Consider the following 13,488-nt stretch of genomic DNA (forward strand, 5'->3'; position numbering starts at 1 on the left):
TTACGTTTTAAGAATCAATTGCAGAGATCCATGGATGTGGGGAGTCAGGAGGGTTAGGGACTGGGTGCAGGTCGACGAGACTGGCAGAATGATATTTCACCATGGACGAGAAGGGCTGAAGGGTCTCTTTTCTTTGCTGTGGTGTTTCTAGGTAGAGTTCACACCATTCTCAGGAAGGAGGATGAGCAGACAGATGTCATGGTCCAAGGGTAGGAAAGGTGATGAGATCCTGCCAGGAGAGACGAGGGAGTTAAGTGCGAAGGTGAAGGGCACAACCAAGGGGTCTCTCTCTCTCTGTCTGTGTGTGTGTGTGTGTGTCACTACGACTGTGTGTGACTCTCTCTGTCTGTGTGTCTCTCTGTCTGTGTGTCTCTCTGTCTGTGTGTCTCTCTGTCTGTGTGTCTCTCTCTGTCTGTGTCTCTCTCTCTGTCTGTGTCTCTCTCTCTTTCTGTGTCTCTCTCTGTCTGTGTCTCTCTGTCTGTGTGTGTCTGTCTGTGTGTGTCTGTCTGTGTGTGTCTGTCTGTGTGTGTCTGTCTGTGTGTGTCTCTCTGTCTCTCTCGCTGTCAGTGTCTCTCTCTCTGTCTCTGTCTGTGTGTGTTTCTGTGTGTGTGTGTCTGTGTATCTGTCTCTCTGTGTCTGTGTGTGTGTCTGTCTGTCTGGGTATGTGTGTGTCTCTCTCGGTGTCTCTCTGTCTGTTTGTGTGTGTGTCTCTCTCTGTGTCTCTGTGTGTGTCACTGTCTGTGTGTCTCTCTCCCTCTGTCTAAATGAGTGTCTCTGTGTCTGTATGTGTGTGTGTCTCTCTCTCTGTCTGTGTATCTGTGTGTGTCTCTGTATCTGCGTGTCTCTGTGTCTGTGTGTGTCTCTGTCTCTCTGTGTGTCTCTCTGTGTGTCTGTCTCTGTCTGTGTGTGTGTCTGTCTCTCTGTCGTGTGTGTATCTCTCTCTGTCTCTATGTGTGTCTCTCTGTCTCTGTGTGTGTGTCTCTCTCTCTCCGTCTGTGTGTCTCTCTCCGTCTATGTGTGTCTATCTGTCTGTCTGTGTCTCTGTCTGTGTGTGTCTGTCTGTCTCTCTGTCAGTGTCTCTCTCTCCGTCTGTGTGTGTCTCTCTCCGTCTGTGTGTGTCTATCTGTCTGTGTGTGTCTCTGTCTGTGTGTGTCTGTCTGTCTCTCTGTCTCGCTGTCAGTGTCTCTCTCTCTGTCTGTGTGTGTTTCTGTGTGTGTCTCTCTGTGTGCATGTGTGTCCGTGTGTGTGTGTATCTGTCTCTCTGTGTCTGTGTGTGTGTGTCTGTCTGGGTATGTGTGTGTCTCTCTCTCAGTGTCTCTAATATGTGCTTATTCATTACCCACCATTGTCCATCCCTACTGATGGTGCAGGCTTTGTTCCCCAAGGCGTCCGTATTGGCTGTCCATAGACCATCTCTGCCCCAACGCATTCCTCGGTGTCACCTACGTTAAAATCAAGATGGCATCAGCACCTTTTTGGGCACTTTTAGCCGTGTTTCCTCAGTTGTTCTGGCCAGTTTTGTGTTTCGTTCACATATTCCTGCTGCCTGGAGTTAATGGCACTCGTGGAAGATTGCCAGTTCCTGAAACAATTCTTCATTTATCTTATTTGTAACATTTTTACATTTAATTTAACATATGCATTAAAAAACTTAAATTTCTTCTTTGAAAATAAGATAAAATTAATGCATAGTGATTTAAAAAGTAACCCCTCCCACAGCTGCCCAATAGAAAACAATAAAGAGAGAAAACATCTAGATAGCATTTATAAAAATTGAGCAAAACTCTCAAATAAAATCTTGCTTTTCTTGGTTAATAGGAGTCAGAAAGTTCGTGTTGGGTGATTAAAACTTAATTCCTACAATTAGTAAATACACATCCCAAATCTTCAAAAGAGAAATTCAAATTTGTTCCGTGAATTCGATGTAATTATTTCAAGTGGGATACAACGGGCTATTTCAGTGTGGCCATCGACCCATTCCCAAATACGCATCGGACTTCCAAGTTACTGCCACACATTTTACCCCTATAACAATTACAGCACAGAAACAGGTCATTTGGCCCTTCTTGTCTGCACTGAACTAAATACTCTCCTCTCGTACCACCTCTCTGCATTCCCCTCCCCTCCAATTTTCCCTGAAATGACAAAATGGACCCAGCCGCCACTATTTCTCCCGGAAGCTCACTCCACTGAACCACCACTCTGAGTCAAGAAGATCCCCCTCATGTTACTTCCAAACTTTTGCCTCTTAACTCAATACCTCCTGTTTCAATCTCTGCTCCCCGCAATGAAAAAAGTCTCTCCACATCAACTCGTTCTATCCTCCTAGTAATTTTAAAGACTTCGATCAAATCCCCTCTCAACCATCTACAATCCAAAGAATAAAGACTTCATTTGCTCAATCTTTCTTTGTAATCTAGTTGCTGATATCCAGGTAACATTGACGTAAATCTTCTCTGCACCCTCTCGACTTTGTTGATAGCTTTCCTCTCATCTGGTGACCAGAACTGCACACAGTACTCTCAACAGGGCCTCACCAATACCTTGTCTAGTCTCAACCTCACTGCCCGACTCCAGTATTCTATGCTATGGTTGATTAAGGCCTGCTATTTGAACAGATACTTTTCGAGGTACTCTCTGATTACCCTCCAATAATTAACCTATCACTGTCAGGCTCACCTGGTTGGCTTTTGAAGCCGTTTTTAAACAAAGGAACATTAGATTACATCCATTCCTCTGGCACCTCACCCGTGGATAAACAGGTTTTAAATATTTCTGTCAGAGCCCTTGCAATTTCTACTCTTCTTTCCCTCAAGGCCAAGGGAATATCATGTCAGACCTCCATCCACCAACAGACAAAAATCAGCCATCACAAGGTGAAGGCAGGTCAGTAGTCCCACCTCTCCAGCACGAGTCACCCCAGGATCAAATCAGCACTGACTGCAAGAAGTTTCTACATCCTCTCGGTGTCTGTGTGGATTTCCTCCCACACTCCACAGCTCAAGGGGGCCGTAAGTTCATTGGCGATTTGGGAAGCTCAAGGCCATGGGGTGGAAGTGCACATTCTGGTCCTGGGGCCATCAATTCAATTCAACAGCACAGATGAACCTTTGGGCACGACCTGATCTTTTTCTGGTTTCAAACTCATTATTTTTGAAAATTGTATGTGCACCTCTAATGCAACACGACTGCTGCAAAACAGGCTTCTTGATGCATATCCATGACAAGAACTCGGGAGAATCTGATTTGGTTACTAGACTTTTGAACAGAACAGTGTCTGGACATTTTATCCCTAAACTGAAACTTTATAGACATACAGAACAAAAAGAGGGCAAAACAAGCTTGTGTCTCACCAATACCACAATTCACGGCACTTTTTAAGTTCTCAAGGGTGGCAGAAAACACAAAGAACAGACAAACTCCTTCCACATTGTCACTTTGAGAGCTTTGGACTCACCATGCTATAAATATTGCCAAGCCATCACTCCAAATCAATGACCAAAAGTACTGGCTGAGGGATAGATTTGAGACATTTTAACTGCTATGTAGCAATCAGGCACAAGGAAAATTGCTGCTTCCATTGTAAAGTATTTAAGAATCTCAGACCACAAACAACCTTCACCCCAAAAAACAAGCAATTCTCCACAATAAAACTAGGTTTCCTACCTGTCTGCAAGTATCTGCTCTCTTGAGTCTGAATGGCACAACTGGGGAAACCGTTTCAAACCCATGACCTGAAACAGCATATTCTCTTCCCCTAATTGGAGCTGTCTTGCAATTGGCCACCACTGCCCGAGCAAGAATGAACTGGGAGATCTCACACTTGCTCCTTCACAGGTGAGACCTCCCTGTGCATTGGAGCTCCATATTATCCATCTTGCTCTATTTTGTTAACCTTAATCAAGTCTCCTCTCATTCTCCAACACTCCCATGAAATATAAAAATCATGTACCCTGTAGTTCGCGAGTCCGGACACCAGGTGGTGGTATTATACCTAGATCTCTCTCTCTCCCTTGCTTCATGCATGCAGTACTCAGTGTGAACAGGCGGTGGCAGCACTTTACAGCCCTTGCAATCTGCAGCTTGGACAGTAATGGTTGGTTTGCACCAAGATTGAAGATTTGGAGATTTCCCATTGATTGGCAGAGAACATACTCGACATCACATCCAACCCTGAGATTCCCTTTTTTCTGTGGACACGGCCGAATTCCCACGAATGGGTCGTGCAAAAATAAACGGTTCAGTGGAAACCTGGAAAGATAAAAGAATTGAAAACAAAGAAAATCAATAAAGTGCTGCAAGAGTCCTGAAATGAGTTCCTGATTGAGTTTGTTGTTGAGGAGTCTGAAGGTGGAGGGAGAGCAGCTGTTCCTGAACCTGGGGGTGTGAGTCTTGAGGCACCGAGAATTCTTTCCTGATGGCAGCAGTGAGAAGAGAAAGAGAGAGTGTGGATCTTTGGTGATTGCTGATGTTTTCTGACAGCACCATTCCCTGTCGATAAACTCAATAGTGGGGAGAGTTTTGTCTGTGATGTCCTGGGCTGTGTCCACGACCTTTTGGAGGGCTTTATTCTCAGGGGTATTGGTGTCCCCATACCAGACCATGATGCAGCCAGTCAGCACACTTTCCACCACATCTCTGTCAAAATTGGCCAGGGTTTCTGGTGTCATCCCAAACCTCCACAAACCCCTGAGGAATTAGAGGCGCTGACATGCTTTCTTCACGAGGACATTGGTGTTGGGTCCAGGAAGAATTTTTGAGATGGTGACTCCCAAGAACCTAAATTCGCTCACCCTCTCCACCCCTGATCCCCCAATCATCACTGGATTTTAAACCTCTGGCTTTCCATTCCTGAACTCAACAATCAACTCCTTGGTTTTGGTGACATTGAGTGCGAGGTTGTTGTTGATGCACCATTCAGCTCGGTTTTCAAACTCCCTCCTGCATGTGGACTCATCCCCTTCCTTTATACAACCCACGTCCGTGGTATCGTCAGCAAATTTGGAGGGGATATTGTTGATGTACCGAGCCACACAGTCGTGGGTGTAAAGTGAGTAGAGTGGGGGCTAAGAACACAGCCCTGTGGTGCTCTGGTACTGATGGAGATCGTGGAGGGGATATTCTTACCAACCTTCACTGATTGTGGTCTGGAGGTGTTAACTCCCAGGTCTTGGAGTTTGCTGGTCAGTTTGGAGGGGATGATGGTGTTAAATGCCGAGCTGTAGTTGATAAAGAGCATCTTTACTGTTCAGGTGCTCCAGGGATTGGTGTAGGGCCAGTAAGACAACATCTGCTGTTATTATGAGAGGCGAACTGGAATGGATCCACATCACCACTCAGACAGGAGCCTTTCCAAACACTTCTTCACTGTTAATGCAAGTGCAACTGGTCGATAGTCATTCAGGCAGGTGATTACACTCTTCTTGGGCTCCGGTGTGATTGACACCTGTTGGAAACAGATGGGGACCAGTCAGGATGCTTTCCTTGGATACCAGATGGCAGTTTGGCAGGGGGACGGGAACCACAATATGAGAGCAGAAGTTCAAAAGCATGAGGGGACATGTTCTGAGTTTGTCAAAAAAAAAGACAGGCAGAGGAAAAAAACAGATGGAGTCAGTCAGAGGGTTTGAAATGTCTATTTCAATGCAAGGAATAAAGGGGATGAACTTTGAGCATGGATCAGTATGTACAACTATGATGTTGTGACTGTTACAGAGTCTTGGTTGGAGGAAGGGCAGGATTTGCTGATGCAGGTCCTAGGGTTTGGGTTTAAAAGGAATAGAATGAGGGGTAGTGGGGTGGGGGGCGAATAATGTTACTGGTCAGGGATAGTATCCCAGCTATAGAAAGGGAGGAAATTGCAGAGGGGGTGTCCACTGAGACAGTGGGGATATTTAAAAGATATGGATAGAAGAAGAGTAGTAGCCTGTATTGTCATTTAAAACCAGGACACAGTTTAAAAATGAAATGACAGCCTCCAGAAACTACAATGCTAACCAGCAAACTGTGATTCCACATCAGGCAACACAAGATGCCATTTCAACTCCAGATAAAAGATCAAAACTACACAAGACTAAAATGCACCTATATAACGAGAAGAAAAAAGTCCCAACAATGGCACAGACTCGGGAACCTCCAGGCCAGGTTTACTCCAGTCACCGGGACATCTCCTCCGCAGATCAGACAGCCAGGCATACACCATTCACTCCAGGCGTCCAGATGCAGATCTGCCACAGCAGGTGGGGAAACAGAGGCGGCAAAACAGGAAGGGAAACAGAGGCGTTGGAACAGATGGTTGGAATAAGAATAGAGGAAAGAGTGGTGGAGAAATCAAGGTAGGGAAAGAGAGACGGGGAATGAGAGACGGGGAATCAGAGGCGGGGATTCAGAGGGGGGAAAAGAGAGGCGGGGAAAGAGAGGCGGGGAAAGAGCCAGGGACTCTGAAGCAGGGAATCAAAGACGGGGAATCAGATTCGGGGAATCAGAGGTGGGGAATCAGAGGACGGAAAAGAGATGTGGGGAATGAGAGGCAGAGAAGGAGGTGCGGAAAAAACGCAGGGAAATAGAGGCAGGGTATCAGACGTGGGGAATCAGAGGCAGGAAATTAGAGGCGGGGAATCAGAGGGGGGAACAGAGATGTGGGGAAAGAGAGGCAGAGAAAGAGGCACGGAAATAGATGGAGGGAAAGAGAGGTGGTTAATCAGAGGTGGGGAATCAGACACGGGAAAACATAGGCGGGAAATCAGAGGCGGGGAATCAGAGGCGGGGAATCAGAGTCATGGTATCAGAGGCGGGGAATCTGAGGCGGGGAATCAGAGGCGGGAAAAGAGATGTGGGAAAAGAGAGGCAGAGAAGGAGGCACAAAAATAGTGGCAGGGAAAGAGAGGCAGGGAATCAGAGGTGGGGAATCAGAGGCGGGGAATCAGAGGCGGGGAATCAGAGGGCGGAAAAGAGATGTGGGGAAAGAGAGGCCAGGAAAGAGGCACGGAAAGAGAGGAGGGGAAAGAGGCACGGAAAGAGAGGCGGGAAATGAGAGGTGGCAAATCAGAGGCGGGGAATCAGAGGTGGGGAATCAGAGGCGGGGAAGCAGAGGCGGGGAATCAGAGGCGGGGAAGCAGAGGCAGGGAATTTGAGGCAGGGATTCTGAGGTGGGAAATCAGAGGCTGAGATTGAAAGGGGGAGAATCAGAAGGGGGAAAAGAAATGTGGGGAAAGAGAGGCATGGAAAGAGTCAGGGACTCTGAAGCAGGGAATCGGAGGCAGGGAAACAGAGTCGGAGAAACGGAGGCGGGGAATCAGAAGCGGGGAATCAGAGGGTGGAAAAGAGATGTGGGGAAAGAGAGGCAGGGAAAGAGGCGCGGAAATAGACGCAGGGAAAGAGAGGCGGAGTATCAGATGTGGGGAATTCAAGGCGGGGAATCAGAGGCGGGGAAAGAGATGTGGGGAAAGAGAGGCGGCGAAAGGGAGGCGGGGAAAGAGTCAGAGACTCTGAAGCAGGGAATCGGAGTCGGGGAATCAGAGTCGGGGAATCAGAGGCGGGGAATCAGAGGCGGGGAATCAGTGGGCGGAAGTGAGATGTGGGAAAAGAGAGGCAGAGAAAGAGGCACGAAAATAGTGGCAGGGAAAGAGAGGCGGGGAATCAGAGGCGGGGAAGCAGAGGCGGGGAATCAGAGGCGGGGAATCTGAGGTGGGGAATCCGAGGCTGAGATTCAAAGGGAGAGAATCAGAAGGGGGAAAAGATATGTAGGGAAAGAGAGGCATGGAAAGAGCCAGGGACTCTGAAGCAGGGAATCGGAGGCAGGGAAACAGAGTCGGAGAACGGAGGCGGGGAATCAGAAGCGGGGAATCAGAGGGCGGAAAAGAGATGTGGGGAAAGAGAGGCAGGGAAAGAGGCGCGGAAATAGACGCAGGGAAAGAGAGGCGGGGTATCAGATGTGGGGAATTCAAGGCGGGGAAAGAGATGTGGGGAAAGAGAGATAGGGAAAGAGGCAAGGAAATAGAGGCGGGGAATCAGAGGCGGGGAATCAGAGGCGGGGAATCAGAGGCGGGGAATCAGAGGCGGGGAATCAGAGGCGGGGAATCAGAGGCGGGGAAGCAGAGGCGGGGAATCAGAGGCGGGGAATCAGAGGGGGGAATAGAGATGTGGGAAAAGAGAGGCGGCGAAAGGGAGGCGGGGAAAGAGTCAGAGACTCTGAAGCAGGGAATTGGAGTCGAAGAAATGGAGGCGGGGAATCAGTGGCGGAGAATCAGAGGCGGGGAATCAGAGGCGGGGAATCAGAGGCGGGGAATCAGAGGGCGGAAATGAGATGTGGGAAAAGAGAGGCAGAGAAAGAGGCACGAAAATAGTGGCAGGGAAAGAGAGGCGGGGAATCAGAGGCGGGGAATCACAGGCGGGGAACCAGAGGCGGGGAATCAGAGGCTGAAATTAAAAGAGGGTGAATCAGAGGGGGGAAAAGAGATGTGGGGAAAGAAGGGCAGGGAAAGAGCCAGGGAAAGAGCCAGGGACTCTGAAGCAGGGAATCGGAGGCAGGGAATCGGAGGCAGGGAAACAGAGGAAGGGAATCAGAGTCGGAGAAATGGAGGCGGAGAATCAGAAGCGGGGAATCAGAAGCGGGGAATCAGAGGCGTGGAATCAGAGGCGGGCAATCTAAGGTGGGGAATCGGAGTCGGGGAATCAGAGTCGTGGAATCAGAGGCGGGGAATCAGAGGCGGGGAATCAGAGTCGGGGAATCAGAGGCGGGGAATCAGATGCGGGGAATCCGAGGCGGGGAATCAGAGGCAGGAAAAGAGATGTGGGGAAAGAGAGGCCGGGAAGGAGGCACGGAAAGAGAGGCGGGAAATCAGAGGTGGGGAATCAGAGGCGGGGAATCAGAGGCTTGGACTCAGAGGAGGTGTATCAGAGGCGGAGAAAAGGCGGCGTGGAATCAAAGGTGGGGAATCAGAGGGCGGAAATGAGATGTGGGAAAAGAGAGGCAGAGAAGGAGGCACGAAAATAGTGGCAGGGAAAGAGAGGCAGGGAATCAGAGGCGGGGAATCAAAGGTGGGGAATCAGAGGGCGGAAAAGAGATGTGGGGAAAGAGAGGCAGAGAAAGAGGCGTGGAAATAGACGCAGGGAAAGAGAGGCGGGGTATCAGATGTGGGGGATCAGAGGCGGGGAATCAGAGGCGGGGAATCAGAGTCGTGGTTTCAGAGGCGGGGAATCTGAGGCGGGGAATCAGAGGCTGAGATTCAAAGGGGGAGAATCAGAAGGGGGAAAAGAAATGTAGGGAAAGAGAGGCATGGATAGAGCCAGGGACTCTGAAGCAGGGAATCGGAGGCAGGGAAACAGAGTCAGGGAAACGGAAGCGGGGAATCAGAAGCGGGGAATCAGAGGGCGGAAAAGAGATGTGGGGAAAGAGAGGCAGGGAAAGAGGCGCGGAAATAGACGCAGGGAAAGAGAGGCGGGGTATCAGATGTGGGGAATCAGAGGCGGGGAAAGAGATGTGGGGAAAGAGAGGCAGGGAATCTGAGGCGGGGAATCAGAGGCGTGGAATCAGAGGGGGGAATAGAGATGTGGGAAAAGAGAGGCGGCGAAAGGGAGGCGGGGAAAGAGTCAGAGACTCTGAAGCAGGGAATCGGAGTCGGGGAATCAGAGGCGGGGAATCAGAGGCGGGGAATCAGAGGCGGGGAATCAGAGGCGGGGAATCAGAGGCGGGGAATCAGAGGCGGGGAATCAGAGGCGGGGAATCAGAGGCGGGGAATCAGAGGCGGGGAATCAGAGGCGGGGAATCAGAGGCGGGGAATCTGAGGTGGGGAATCAGAGGCTGAGATTCAAAGGGGGAGAATCAGAAGGGGGAAAAGAAATGTAGGGAAAGAGAGGCATGGAAAGAGCCAGTGACTCTGAAGCAGGGAATCGGAGGCAGGGAAACAGAGTCGGAGAAACAGAGGCGGGGAATCAGAGGGCGGAAAAGAGATGTGGGGAAAGGGAGGCAGGGAAAGAGGCGCGGAAATAGACGCAGGGAAAGAGAGGCGGGGTATCAGATGTGGAGAATTCAAGGTGGGGAATCAGAGGAGGGGAAAGAGATGTGGGGAAAGAGAGGCAGGGAAAGAGGCAAGGAAATAGAGGCGGGGAATCTGAGGCGGGGAATCAGAGGCGTGGAATCAGAGGGGGGAATAGAGATGTGGAAAAAGAGAGGTGGCGAAAGGGAGGCGGGGAAAGAGTCAGAGACTCTGAAGCAGGGAATCGGAGTCGGGGAATCAGAGGCGGGGAATCAGAGGCGGGGAATCAGAGGCGGGGAATCAGAGGCGGGGAATCAGAGGCGGGGAATCAGAGGCGGGGAATCAGAGGCGGGGAATCAGAGGCGGGGAATCAGAGGCGGGGAATCAGAGGCGGGGAATCAGAGGCGGGGAATCAGAGGCGGGGAATCAGAGGCGGGGAATCAGAGGCGGGGAATCAGAGGCGGGGAATCAGAGGCGGGGAAGCAGAGGCGGGGAAGCAGAGGCGGGGAAGCAGAGGCGGGGAAGCAGAGGCGGGGAAGCAGAGGCGGGGAAGCAGAGGCGGGGAATCAGAGGCGGGGAATTTGAGGTGGGGATTCTGAGGTGGGAAATCAGAGGCTGAGATTGAAAGGGGGAGAATCAGAAGGGGGAAAAGAAATGTGGGGAAAGAGAGGCATGGAAAGAGCCAGGGACTCTGAAGCAGGGAATCGGAGGCAGGGAAACAGAGTCGGAGAAACGGAGGCGGGGAATCAGAAGCGGGGAATCAGAGGGTGGAAAAGAGATGTGGGGAAAGAGAGGCAGGGAAAGAGGCGCGGAAATAGATGCAGGGAAAGAGAGGCGGAGTATCAGATGTGGGGAATTCAAGGCGGGGAATCAGAGGCGGGGAAAGAGATGTGGGGAAAGAGAGGCAGGGAAAGAGGCAAGGAAATAGAGGTGGGGAATCAGAGGCAGGGAATCTGAGGCGGGGAATCTGAGGCGGGGAATTAGAGGCGTGGAAGCAGAGGGGGGAATAGAGATGTGGGAAAAGAGAGGCGGCGAAAGGGAGGCGGGGAAAGAGTCAGAGACTCTGAAACAGGGAATCGGAGTCGGGGAATCAGAGGCGGGGAATCAGAGTCGGGGAATCAGAGGCAGGGAATCAGAGGCGGAGAATCAGAGGCGGGGAATCAGAGGCGGGGAATCAGTGGGCGGAAATGAGATGTGGGAAAAGAGAGGCAGAGAAAGAGGCACGAAAATAGTGGCAGGGAAAGAGAGGCGGGGAATCAGAGGCGGGGAACCACAGGCGGGGAATCAGAGGCTGAAATTAAAAGAGGGTGAACCAGAGGGGGGAAAAGAGATGTGGGGAAAGAAGGGCAGGGAAAGAGCCAGGGAAAGAGCCAGGGACTCTGAAGCAGGGAATCGGAGGCAGGGAAACAGAGGAAGGGAATCAGAGTGGGAGAAATGGAGGCGGGGAATCAGAGGCGGGGATTCAGAGGCGGGGAAGCAGAGGCGGGGAATCAGAGGCGGGGAATCAGAGGCGGGGAATCTGAGGTGGGGATTCTGAGGCAGGGAATCTGAGGTGGGGAATCTGAGGTGGGGAATCCGAGGCTGAGATTCAAAGGGAGAGAATCAGAAGGGGGAAAAGATATGTAGGGAAAGAGAGGCATGGAAAGAGCCAGGGACTCTGAAGCAGGGAATCGGAGGCAGGGAAACAGAGTCGGAGAACGGAGGCGGGGAATCAGAAGCGGGGAATCAGAGGGCGGAAAAGAGATGTGGGGAAAGAGAGGCAGGGAAAGAGGCGCGGAAATAGACGCAGGGAAAGAGAGGCGGGGTATCAGATGTGGGGAATTCAAGGCGGGGAAAGAGATGTGGGGAAAGAGAGGTAGGGAAAGAGGCAAGGAAATAGAGGCGGGGAATCAGAGGTGGGGATTCAGAGGCAGGGAATCAGAGGGGGGGAATCAGAGGGGGGAATAGAGATGTGGGAAAAGAGAGGCGGCGAAAGGGAGGCGGGGAAAGAGTCAGAGACTCTGAAGCAGGGAATCGGAGTCGGGGAATCAGAGTCGGGGAATCAGAGGCGGGGAATAAGAGGCAGGGAATCAGAGGCGGAGAATCAGAGGCGGGGAACCAGAGGCGGGGAATCAGAGGCTGAAATTAAAAGAGGGTGAACCAGAGGGGGGAAAAGAGATGTGGGGAAAGAAGGGCAGGGAAAGAGCCAGGGAAAGAGCCAGGGACTCTGAAGCAGGGAATCGGAGGCAGGGAATCGGAGGCAGGAAAACAGAGGAAGGGAATCAGAGTCGGAGAAATGGAGGCGGGGAATCAGAAGCGGGGAATCAGAAGCGGGGAATCAGAGGACGGAAAAGAGATGTGGCGAAAGAGAGGCAGAGAAAGAGAGGCGGGTTATCAGATGTGTGCAATCCGAGGCAAGGAATCAGAGGCGTGGAATCAGAGGCGTGGAATCTAAGGTGGGGAATCGGAGTCGGGGAATCAGAGTCATGGAATCAGAGGCGGGGAATCAGAGTCGGGGAATCAGAGTCGGGGAATCAGAGGAGGGGAATCAGAGGCGGGGAATCAGAGGCGGGGAATCAGAGGCGGGGTATCAGAGGCGGGGTATCAGAGGCGGGGTATCAGAGGCAGAGGAACGGAGGCGTGGAATCAGAGGTGGGGAATCAGAGGGCAGAAAAGAGATGTGGGGAAAGAGAGGCAGAGAAAGAGGCGTGGAAATAGACGCAGTGAAAGAGAGGAGGGGTATCAGATGCGGGGAATCCGAGGCGGGGAATCAGAGGCAGGAAAAGAGATGTGGGGAAAGAGAGTCCGGGAGAGAGGCACGGAAAGAGAGGCGGGAAATCAGAGGTGGGGAATCAGAGGCGGGGAATCAGATGCGGGGAATCCGAGGCGGGGAATCAGAGGGCGGAAATGAGATGTGGGAAAAGAGAGGCAGAGAAGGAGGCACGAAAATAGTGGCAGGGAAAGAGAGGCAGGGAATCAGAGGCGGGGAATCAGAGGCGGGGAATCAGAGGCGGGGAATCAGAGGCGGGGAATCAGAGGGGGGAATAGAGATGTGGGAAAAGAGAGGCAGAGAAAGAGGCACGAAAATAGTGGCAGGGAAAGAGAGGCGGGGAATCACAGGCGGGGAATCACAGGCGGGGAACCAGAGGCGGGGAATCAGAGGCTGAAATTAAAAGAGGGTGAATCAGAGGGGGGAAAAGAGATGTGCGGAAAGAAGGGCAGGGAAAGAGCCAGGGAAAGAGCCAGGGACTCTGAAGCAGGGAATCGGAGGCAGGGAATCGGTGGCAGGGAAACAGAGGAAGGGAATCAGAGTCGGAGAAATGGAGGCGGGGAATCAGAAGCGGGGAATCGGAAGCGGGGAATCAGAGGCGGGGAATCAGAGGAGGAGAATCAGAGGAGGAGAATCAGAGGCGGGGAATCAGAGGAGGGGAATCAGAGGAGGGGAATCAGAGGCGGGGAATCAGATGCGGGGAATCCGAGGCGGGGAATCAGAGCCAGGAAAAGAGATGTGGGGAAAGAGAGGCCGGGAAAG

At 51.6% G+C, this 13,488-nt stretch overlaps 1 long non-coding RNA gene across 1 annotated transcript; it reads right to left on the minus strand.

Annotated features, from left to right (window-relative positions):
- Window positions 1–1,011: 1,011 nt before the first annotated feature.
- On the minus strand, window positions 1,012–5,685 carry LOC138750695 (uncharacterized). The gene is made up of 3 exons (XR_011349474.1): window positions 5,132–5,685; window positions 3,953–4,251; window positions 1,012–1,442 (listed from the first exon to the last, which is right to left on the minus strand). It is a non-coding gene; the product is annotated as an uncharacterized lncRNA (long non-coding RNA).
- Window positions 5,686–13,488: the final 7,803 nt, after the last annotated feature.

This window comes from Narcine bancroftii, unplaced genomic scaffold (assembly GCF_036971445.1).
Source record: "Narcine bancroftii isolate sNarBan1 unplaced genomic scaffold, sNarBan1.hap1 Scaffold_229, whole genome shotgun sequence".
Lineage (NCBI taxonomy): Eukaryota > Metazoa > Chordata > Chondrichthyes > Torpediniformes > Narcinidae > Narcine > Narcine bancroftii.